The sequence below is a fragment of the Melitaea cinxia genome, chromosome Z (genome assembly GCF_905220565.1).
Source record: "Melitaea cinxia chromosome Z, ilMelCinx1.1, whole genome shotgun sequence".
NCBI lineage: Eukaryota > Metazoa > Arthropoda > Insecta > Lepidoptera > Nymphalidae > Melitaea > Melitaea cinxia.
Window position 1 is genome coordinate 15,974,173 of NC_059424.1, and position 10,411 is coordinate 15,984,583.

Consider the following 10,411-nt stretch of genomic DNA (forward strand, 5'->3'; position numbering starts at 1 on the left):
TATATTAAAAAAAAACCCTGTTTTCCGCAATCCTCATCAAGCCTACATTGGCAATCTTACGTAGATCATCGGTTTGCCAATCAATCGATCATATATATTTTGGGAATGATGTTTTTCTTTTTTACTTGGAAAACACTACGATATACCTATTTTGTAATTATCAGTTAATCCTTTTTAAATATTATGTTTTTACTCGTAACATGTATTACGAGTAACATTTAAAAAGTTTATTAATCGGATGACAAAAGATCCATAATGGTTAGTAAAAATAAAAATACAAAGATAAAAGCTTAATAACTTGCGTTAGTACTTAATAACTAAAAGTTACCACGTGATAACACACATATGCTCGACTAGCAGACAGTCCCCGTTATCGGCGATGACCCCCAAGACATTGTTGCGGCTGCCGCGCACATAGATATCTAATATATAAAATTCTCGTGTCGCGGTGTTTGTAGTTAAACTCCTCCGAAACGGCTTGACCGATTCTCGTGAAATTTTATGTGCATATTGGGTAGGTCTGAGAATCGAAGAAGATTTATTTTTCATCCCCCTAAATGTTAAGGTTAGTCCCCCCTAATTTTTTTTTTAATTTTGAGATAAATTATTTATTTTTTATTTTATTATGTGATTTGGCGTTGAAAAATACATACAACCCTTAATTTTCACTCTTCCCTATTTTTAAATAGTTTACCGGCAAGACAACGTTTGCCAGGTCAGCTAGTATATTTATATATTTGTATATACGGATTTGTATCTTTGTATTTATTAATGTTCGTAATGGTTAAACTAAAAAACTGGACTGATTTAAATTTTCTTACTCCAGGACAACACTACTTTATCACAGAGTTACACAGACTATATTTTAGCGGGAGGAAACGGAACAGCCAAAGTTTTGTAATCCACGCGAGCGAAGCCTCTAGCGGAAAGCTAGTAAATAATTATATATACATATTATGTATGTGTTAAAATTAAATGCTTACTGAAGTGTTTTTAATTTTAGCAAAGTTTCGAATGTCAGTCAGCGTTCTTAATGATTAATAGAATGCAAGATAGAATTAATTTCACTCAGTCGTAGCCACAAGAAACTTATACAACATATAAAATAGTGACGTTTAAGAATGCCAATACGATTTGGAGAAATATTTGTGTTTATGACAACGGGTTTATTACTTATATTTTACATAAAAAGTATCGATAAACAGCGAAGACTTTAGCTTTTGATTATTTTCTGTTAGTATAAAACCTTAAATTGATAAAATAATTTAAAGGAAATTTAAGCCAAAATTGTTATTAACAACTTTAAGGATATTTTTATTTCATTTTTTTTCATTCTTACAACTTTTTTTTCTGAGTAACGTAGAACAATAATCGCCTTTCAATTTACACATGAAACTACATACGCGCTATCTAAAAATAACAAATATCTTTATTTTATTTAACAGCTTGTACCCGCGACTTCATTCGCGTTGAAAATCATGTCTGGACACTCATAATTTTTTTAACGGTGTGACCCTGTTCCCATAGGAATTATGGGATAAAAAGTATAATAGTCATGTGACCTCTTATACCTTATTTTGGCATTATAGTTGTTTTTGCGTGGCAACAAATCGTACTCCCGAAAACCCGGGATAAAAAGTAGCCTATGTGTTGTTATATAGCCACATCTACCCTTCAGTGAAAGTCTCATGAAAAACGGTTTAGCCGTTCTGGAGATTAGCCCAGAAAAATAGAAACAGACAGACAGACAGACAGCCAGCCAAAAATTTTGAAATCGTTTGAATGTAATTTAGTATCGTATAATTGACTATAAAAAAGTTGAAAATAACAGTTATTTTGAAATCAACAACTTTTGGAGTAATCTTTGATAATGCGTATTTACTTGACTATTTTTTCGTCTACCTACGTTGTCTGTACTTGTCGATATAATTGAAGTCGGTTCTTTTTCGTTTGCCTGCAAACACAATTATTAGAGAAAAAAATACGTTTGTTACTTGATCATTATTAAGATAAAAAAAAGAAAATATAACTATATAGACAAAAACCAATCGCCACCGAATTGGATAATTCCTATTTATTATGTTTTTTATTCTTAGAACAAGATTTGTAAAAATGGAATGTTAAAAAACAATCAATTGATGTAAGGAAAACTTCTTCCTTCACACACGTTTCCGGGTCAGCTAGTATAAATGAAGTTTGAATAAAATATAGAGTTTTTCTTTGTAGCTGTTGCTTCTTTGTTACTTTTTTTATTACTTTATATGGGCCTACCTTGACCTTGCAGAAGATCACAGCCAAATAATATTGCTTTGAAACAATATCGTGTTCCTGTGGTAAGTGAGGTGACTAGAGCTCTTGGGAGGGACATCGGGACTCTACCGGATGGCAATCCGTTTACGATGGTTTTGGTATTACAGGCGTCTATAGGCTATGGTGATCGCATACCACCAGGTGAGCCTTACGCTTGTTTTCTGACCTAGATTTGTAAAAAAATACTTTTTATTTACTTTAGACGATTAATTATTAAAAACGCTGGTATAGGTGTACCTTTTTTTTGAGGCATATCCTAATTTTTAATTCCTTAAATCATTCTTTATTACCGTTTAAAATGCTAGAAATAAAAAAATAACACGCAATGAGTCTAATTTTACACAATTTAAAAGTGAAAACTTTTTGCTTGTATTTCGCAGAGTTTGAGTTCTCAGTTTATGACGAGTCAATCTACATGTCTGCAATGTCGTCATAGACATGTCAGAATTATGGTGAAAGTTGTCGAGACCTTAGTATAGATAATACAGCAAAGTGTAAGCAGATATTTCGGTCCTCACTCATAGTTTGATCAAATGGTTCAATACGTATAAAGCTTTAACGAAGTGGATTGTCTAAAGAGGAATAACAGACTAGAGCCAGTAAAAGGCTTTTCTACAAGATATTAGCCTTGTACTACATTTAATATATTTGAGAGTAACATTATTCTGTTAATTTAACAATCAAAGGTACAATATACTTACGCATTTACTGAGAAAGTACTAAAACGCTATACATTTTTTTACAATATTATTCAAAAAATATCACAATTTCACAAATTTTCACAACAATTAAAATAAAACATTCTTCATTTTTAATTAATAAGAAGTAAAAATAAATATTCCAGTATTTGTTTTATAAACAAAAATCTAAATAATCTTTATTAACATTTTAAATAAGTGAACTCCTACACAAACTCTTGGAATGGGAATTTCAAAGCCTTTAGAACGGAATCAGCAAAAAACCGGCAATTATTTACTTCTAATCAGTGTATCGAAAATAAATTTTCAAATTTTTTATTGTTTTAACTTTTTAACTTCAGAATTTCTTGTAAACGCTGAAATATATTTCAGCACTAATTATTATATTATTAATATAATAATTATTTCTATATTATATATCTAATGCTGAAATATATCTTATAAATGATTCTAGCCGGAACGGAGGAAACGGAGTTTAATTCTTCTATCTTTAGAAATGATGCTTTCACATATAAACTTTCAGCCTCTACTTCAGTCCCTTGTGACCAAAGTTTCTAAAATATTGGACGGGAAAAAAGTTTCTTCGTATTTAATATAGAAATTCAAGGTGAAACTTAACAAAATTTATTTACATTAATTATTAATTATATGTATATGTATAATTTTGTTCATATATGTATCATTTTGTTCAAAAGCTACAGTCATCTCATAGGTAGTGACAGGATTCCGCCGAAACCGCGACAAATAGTTTTAACATTCCTCTCTTGATGTTAATATTACCTAAAGAATTCTGAAGAGACCGAAACAGAAGTAAATCTGAGGGTGCAAGATCGGGGATATATATATGGTAATTCATTAAGACTCACCAGTCAAATTATCTCATTTTTTATCTAGTGTCGTATGTGGTCGACCGTTTTTCTTTCTTCTATTGTTCTAAATTTTTCTAATTTTTTTTTGCTTAAGTCTTATGAGCTGTTGACAGTAGAAATCTGAAACGATAAGTTTTCCCGGCTCTAAATGGTCATAATGAATGAATGTCCTTCCAATCCCACCATACACTCAACATCACCTTATGTGTCATCCCTCTAGTAGTCGGGGTCCGGATGTTTTATTCGGACCAACCGCCGGGGTGAGGCATACTGACGCGATCCTGTCTTGCGCCACCCAGATGGAGGTCTGATCACAAGTGGTGATTTGTAACCAGCAGGAGTCTGGCATAACTACTTCAGTGAGGGAGGCCACCAGAGCGTATCCATGATGCATTTTCTCCGTTTAAAAAAAGGATTCATCGAATTTTCACTTCGAAGATTCCACAATGCTTGACGACAAAAGTGTTAGTGCGAACAAGTTATGCATGGGGTTTCTCTCAAAGATAGGATTAGAAATGAGATTAGCTACGAGAGAACGAAATTAACCAACATAGCCCAAAGAATTAGCAAGTTGAAGTGGTAGTGGGCTGGTCACCTGTGTCATAGGATCGGTGGCCGATGGATCAGACGTGTTCTAGAGTGGATTTATTAGAACGCGAACTTGGAGAGGCTTATGCCCAGCAGTAGATAGCGATAGGCTGAAGTGACAATGTACACAAGACTATCGTTAAATCTTGATTTTATGTACTAAATAACGACGCTGATAACAGTATTTATCGTCTAAAATCAAGGGTAAATAAAAGAAAACTCTCACCTAATAATGTGCTTACAGTCGAACGATTACGTCGTCGTAATTTATCTTAAGTGAGGGTAAAGCGGTGAAGAAAAGTGGAGGTGTTTAACGGATATCCTGCTACAATTAGCGTCACTGTATTGAGGTCGGTATATTATCACCATACGATTTTTAAAACGAAGAGTGATATGAACATATTCTTTTATTAAATAATCTATCTTTTAGGACATTTCGACCTAGTAAACAGTATTATTATTATTATTATTATTATTACATAATATTTTTCGTACACCAGAATAAATAAATAAATTACAAAAACCGAAAATGTATAAAAGGTGACATTATTTTATGGAGAAATTTCTCAATAAAAGTATGGGACGTGTAAATAAATACAAATATATATAAATTAATATAAGTGAATAATACACATAACAAAAAACATATAACAGTCAGGGCACGAGTAATTCATAGACATGCGTGTTTTTGTAGAAATACTTCAATACATACATAATATGTACAACCGCATTAATAAGGGATTAAGCTAAAGTCTACTTTATGACAGGAGAGAGGCCTTTGAGATGCCTTGAGCGATGGAATATATCTACTAAAATTACCTAGTCGCAGTAAATATTCCGCTGCTTTAGAAATCTTTTTTGATGTTTGTAAGAAAATATACTCGTATTTTCTATTATACCGTAATACCGTAACGAACCAAAGTAAAGTACAAATGCTTGTAATTTATTGTTTAAAATGTATTTCATTATTTATAGCTCCGCTGTCTATAAACGATGATACATTTTTTATAACGATATTTTTACTACAAAGCGACCTGAATGTAGTTTACGCTTCGTTGTTAATCAAATAACTTTTATGATGATGTTCACTTATTTTTAACTATGTATTTGTTTCAATAACTAGACCCTCGTCGAAGTAGAAATAGAGCATTTTTATTAAGCGATAAATCGTCTTCGACGTAATTCAGCGGTATCGTAAGCGCTTATTTGGATGGAGTCACTTATGGTGATAGACTTTTTAAAATTAAAGAAAACTACGTAACTTTCACTTTCATTTACAAACATTCGTTACAACTGTATAACTTGATTAAAACTAATTATTTCTTAGGTTGCATAAGAATAATTTTTATACAACGTGCACTAAGCAAGTTTTGCCCGTAGAATTTTTTTTTAAATTTTTTTAGTTTTGTTGTGGGTCTAATCCTATGGCACTGCATAACCAGACCAGTGATTGCTGCCACAACGCGCTCTCTTTTTTTATCTAAATAAAAATAAGCAATACGATGCATTATGTATTAGATTGAACCATTATAAACGTAAGTTTGCGAGCCATCTACAATTCTAGGACTTCAATACGAAGTACGATACTATTGCGACTTAGAAGATACAATATTATTTCAATGATTCGTTAAGAATATCACTATAAATTATTTTTATATAATGTTCTCTACTGAACATGAGGATAGTATCCTGAAACCTTTATGAAACTAAAAATCCACTATATATCTTATCTTTCTTTGTTGAGTAGGGTCGTGGTGATTTAGTGATAAAGTATGTGTAAAATAAAGGCCAGCGGAAGTGACGAAATTTAATTTTCTTCTAAGTTCGTGGGTTTGATTTTCGGTCGGATTGGGTCTTTGTAGTTCTACTAATTATAATCGGTTTTTGTAATCTATTTATTCCTGACTTACTCTTATCAGCCTATATAACAATATAGCATATATATATAGTAACTTTCAGAGCATATGATAGAATGATATTCCCGATTTTTATTGAATGAAATTATATATATTTATGCTTATAATTGGGTGCTCCCAGTACTAATTGATTTTTTTCTATCACAAATCGTATTAAAGCATGCAGGAAGATAGAGGAGGTATTGGAGCAGGACCGCGTCCGTCTACCTACCGCCCAGAAAGATTTGAAATAACCAAACGTTATACTAATATTATAAAGCTGAAAAGTCTGTTTGTTTTTAGTAGCGCTAATATAAGGGACTACTAGCTCAAAAAATCCATTTTGTGTCGAATAGTCCATTTAACGAGGAAGGCTATAGGATATTCTTTGAAATTGCAGGACACACCTAGTTGTTAAACGTATGTTTGTTTTTTTACTTCATTTTTTTTATTTATTATCTTTTAAAGTCAATAAGTCAAAACATTAGTATTTTTTTATTTTCAGAGGATTAAGATATTGTATTTAAATATAAATCTTCACTATTATTTTTTCTTATTTCCGAATTGCTTATGAAATTTTAAACAATTGGATTTTGCAACCAGTGAAAAAAAAGTACAATTTCGTTTAATTTTATTTAAATACCGATAAGTAAAACTGTCATATGTATCTTTGAAATACAAACGGTATTTAGTGAGAGCGAACATAGATACAATACAAACCCGAAAACATCGACTGTCATTCATTTTATTTGTTTAGGGCCTACAGCGTTACCACGCTAACTCAGTAAGTTGTATTTGTATTAAATGTCAATAAAGGTAATTTCCAAACGGTTTTGTTGCAATGTTAATCTCGAAATATTACTGCTACACTAAGGCTTAATGAAACTCATATTAATTATGACCTTAATCCAAACGTCACGTAGGTGTAACCACGCCTTAAAGCATTAATTTTACAACACCATTGATAATGGCACCAGGATTTCACTATTCGTAAATGCTGAATTTTAACGTTGATTATTTAAGGTTGTATTAATTATTGTGATATTGTGTCTTATGCTTCATGATTAATCATCATTACATTAAAAAATTAAAGAAGTTTAGTGTAAAAGTGTTTTAATCCATATTATTTTTTGGTTGTATTTTGTTTGTCAATGTATGTTCAATTAATAATATTTTCATTTTTCAATATATTTGATGCGAGATTTAAAGTAAGAAGGGATTTAGTATTACAGTATTTTTTATTTCAATATACAAGTTTTGCGGTATTTTAGAATTGTAGCAATGTAGATTTGTAGAGCACTGGACCTCTATTCTGCTAAACATCTCTATTAATTTGATTATTGACGTCTAAATTTGTGAACTTAAATGATGAAGAATACCATCATCCATACATACATATATATTTCATACGTTGTGTTACAAAATTTAGTGTCAATAAATCGTATTTCCCATCCAAAGTGTCGTAAACTCAAAAAAACCTTGCAATGACAAAGCAGCCACTACAGGTGTAGCATTCCCTTCCATCCTTGTTCGCTCATCATTTCATTACATTGTATATTGCTTGTTATGTAAACGTAGCTTGTATATTTGGACTCTGATCGTTGTTTAAGTATTATCATTTTCGCGTATTTTTTCACTTATCTACATCAATCTATTAGAACATCGCCGTCATCCGTCCACATTTGTATCTAATATTGAAGTTAATGATAGAATAAAATTGAGGGGTATCTTTTCGAAGAGTTTTAGTCCATTTAGTATTCTTTGTTTTTTATTGACAAGATTTAGATATTTTGCATTTTCTTGTTGGATATTGGAAACTCGTTCGAATTTTTTATACCATAAATCTCTTAGAAGTAATACCTTCGCGCCGGGTAGTTCCCGGCGACCAATTGTCGACCAATTGCGACCAGTTGAAATGAGGAAAGTTACTTCTGGTAGTCTCTAGCGCTTAGTTAGCACTAAATTAGTTTTTTTGTTAGTTAAAATTTTACAAGGTAAAATCATTTTCTATATTTCTTAATTTTGCATCCAGAATTTGAAATGACGTAGGTTTACAAACAAATTTCGGTAGTAAACCGTCACACGATCTTTATTGACCCATTGTTGTTCAACTGTTTCCGTAAGCTTTTGTATTAAGTTTTTCCAAAAGACTCTAAAAATATCCTTGAATTCCTATTGAATCGGAAGTTCGCTTTTCTTTGACGAAATACCACTAATATGATGGAGCATGGTGAAGTTAATCTTTATGGGACGTTTTAGTTATTGCTTTTGAATTTTTAATTTCGTAATAGCTGTATTTGTATATCTTGCGGATACATATATATCAGGTATATTAAATGTATTAAATAAAAACAAAGTAATATGACTGTTTACGCTTCAAACCTTTTTTTCACGTAAAACAGCCTATTAAATATTTAATGAGCTCCGAAATTACACAATGTTGCCATCTATGTTAAGCTTGTAGAAATACGGCTTACGTCCAATTCATTGTCCGAGCCCCGTCTAGGGTCGTAGCGACCCTTTTCTAGAGGTCGATTCGCTGTTTGCGGGCTGAAAAGGCATAAGGTATATTTAACTTTATTCCTTGGCATATAAATATTCAAATCACATACACATATTTTCATATTCGTTCAATGTCTTGGCACTGAAAATCGAATTATCAATGTAATATATGATATTAATAGATTAAAAATAAAACTAACTATATGCTCTTATTGTACTTGCTTTTAGTATATGGGTATATACGTCTTTTTGTACGTTCATTGTACCATACAAGCATTTATGATTTAGTGGAGCAAAATTATTAAGGTTTCGTACGCAACCATAATTAAAATTGTTTTATAGAAAGATAAATGTTAGAAATCGTTAGAAGAAATATAAACTATACGTAAGCGATGTTTATGGTTTTTATTTTAAGTACCAGGGTGACCGAGCTTAGCTCGGTATTTTTAGTAAATCGTATTTTTCGGAAATCATATTTAAACACGAGTTACATATTGATAAAATATGAACTTTATATTTAAATAAAAAATCATGAGTACTATTAGAAATAATAAAGAAAAATAATAATCGATCTGGAGACATGGCGATTTGAACCATGGTTTTCTCGATCGATCCCGACGGGCCGATAGCCCACCTGAGCTATTACAACTTTATTGACAACTGCGAAATTTACCTTCGTATTCTAACGATGTTGTAGCCATTTTTTCATTACCCAAAAACAGGGATAAATTGAAATTTTCTAAAAATGAATCCTAGCTATATTGATTTATTTTCCTTGAAATCCCCTGAATACTAAATTTTATGAACATCGTTGGAGCCGTTTCCGATATTCAGATTATAAATACATACAAGAATTGCTCGTTTAATAGTATTAGATTTAAGCTTTCATGGGTATTTTGTTCCCTAAATGTGTGACCACATAGTATACGAGTTTTGATATAATACGAGTATACTAGTTTTAATATTTCAATTAGTCCTTGGAAATTTAATTATTAAAGTATTATAATTTTGAAATTCCATTTAATATTAATCACTATAGCATTGCAAAAGGATTATGTACGAAATATATTTTCATGCAGTTAATTAAATACGTATCATATTCTAATTATACTTAGATACATATATTGGTGCCTTTCGTTATTATATACTATACCCGTAATCTGGAAAGATTATTTACTTTAACTAGGTACACATATTTTGTTAATGTTTTTCGTAATATTATATTCGTAATCCTATCCCTTACTTTGACTAAATGTTTCTATTATATTGTCTTTTCAAGTACAAGCTAATTAGTTTATTCGTATGAAATTAAAATTAGTACCAATAAACATTTGTACGAAATTTTTTATAATTTTTTTTATAACATATATTACAAGCTGTTAGAATAATAATCGTCATGACAGAACTAGAATCATATTGTGTATTTATATTATTTAATAGGGATTATATCATGACATATTAATCTCCTATTTATTTGATAATATTGGTTAAATGAATAATAGATGGATCTTATCAAGTAATGACTTAATTAATGTTTTCTGGTGGATCA

General features: G+C 31.0%; 1 protein-coding gene across 1 annotated transcript in view; it reads right to left on the reverse strand.

Moving 5' to 3' along the window:
• LOC123668994 (SCY1-like protein 2) overlaps positions 1-10,411 on the reverse strand; it is a 130,250-nt gene that overhangs the window by 83,133 nt on the left and 36,706 nt on the right. The window lies entirely within an intron of this gene.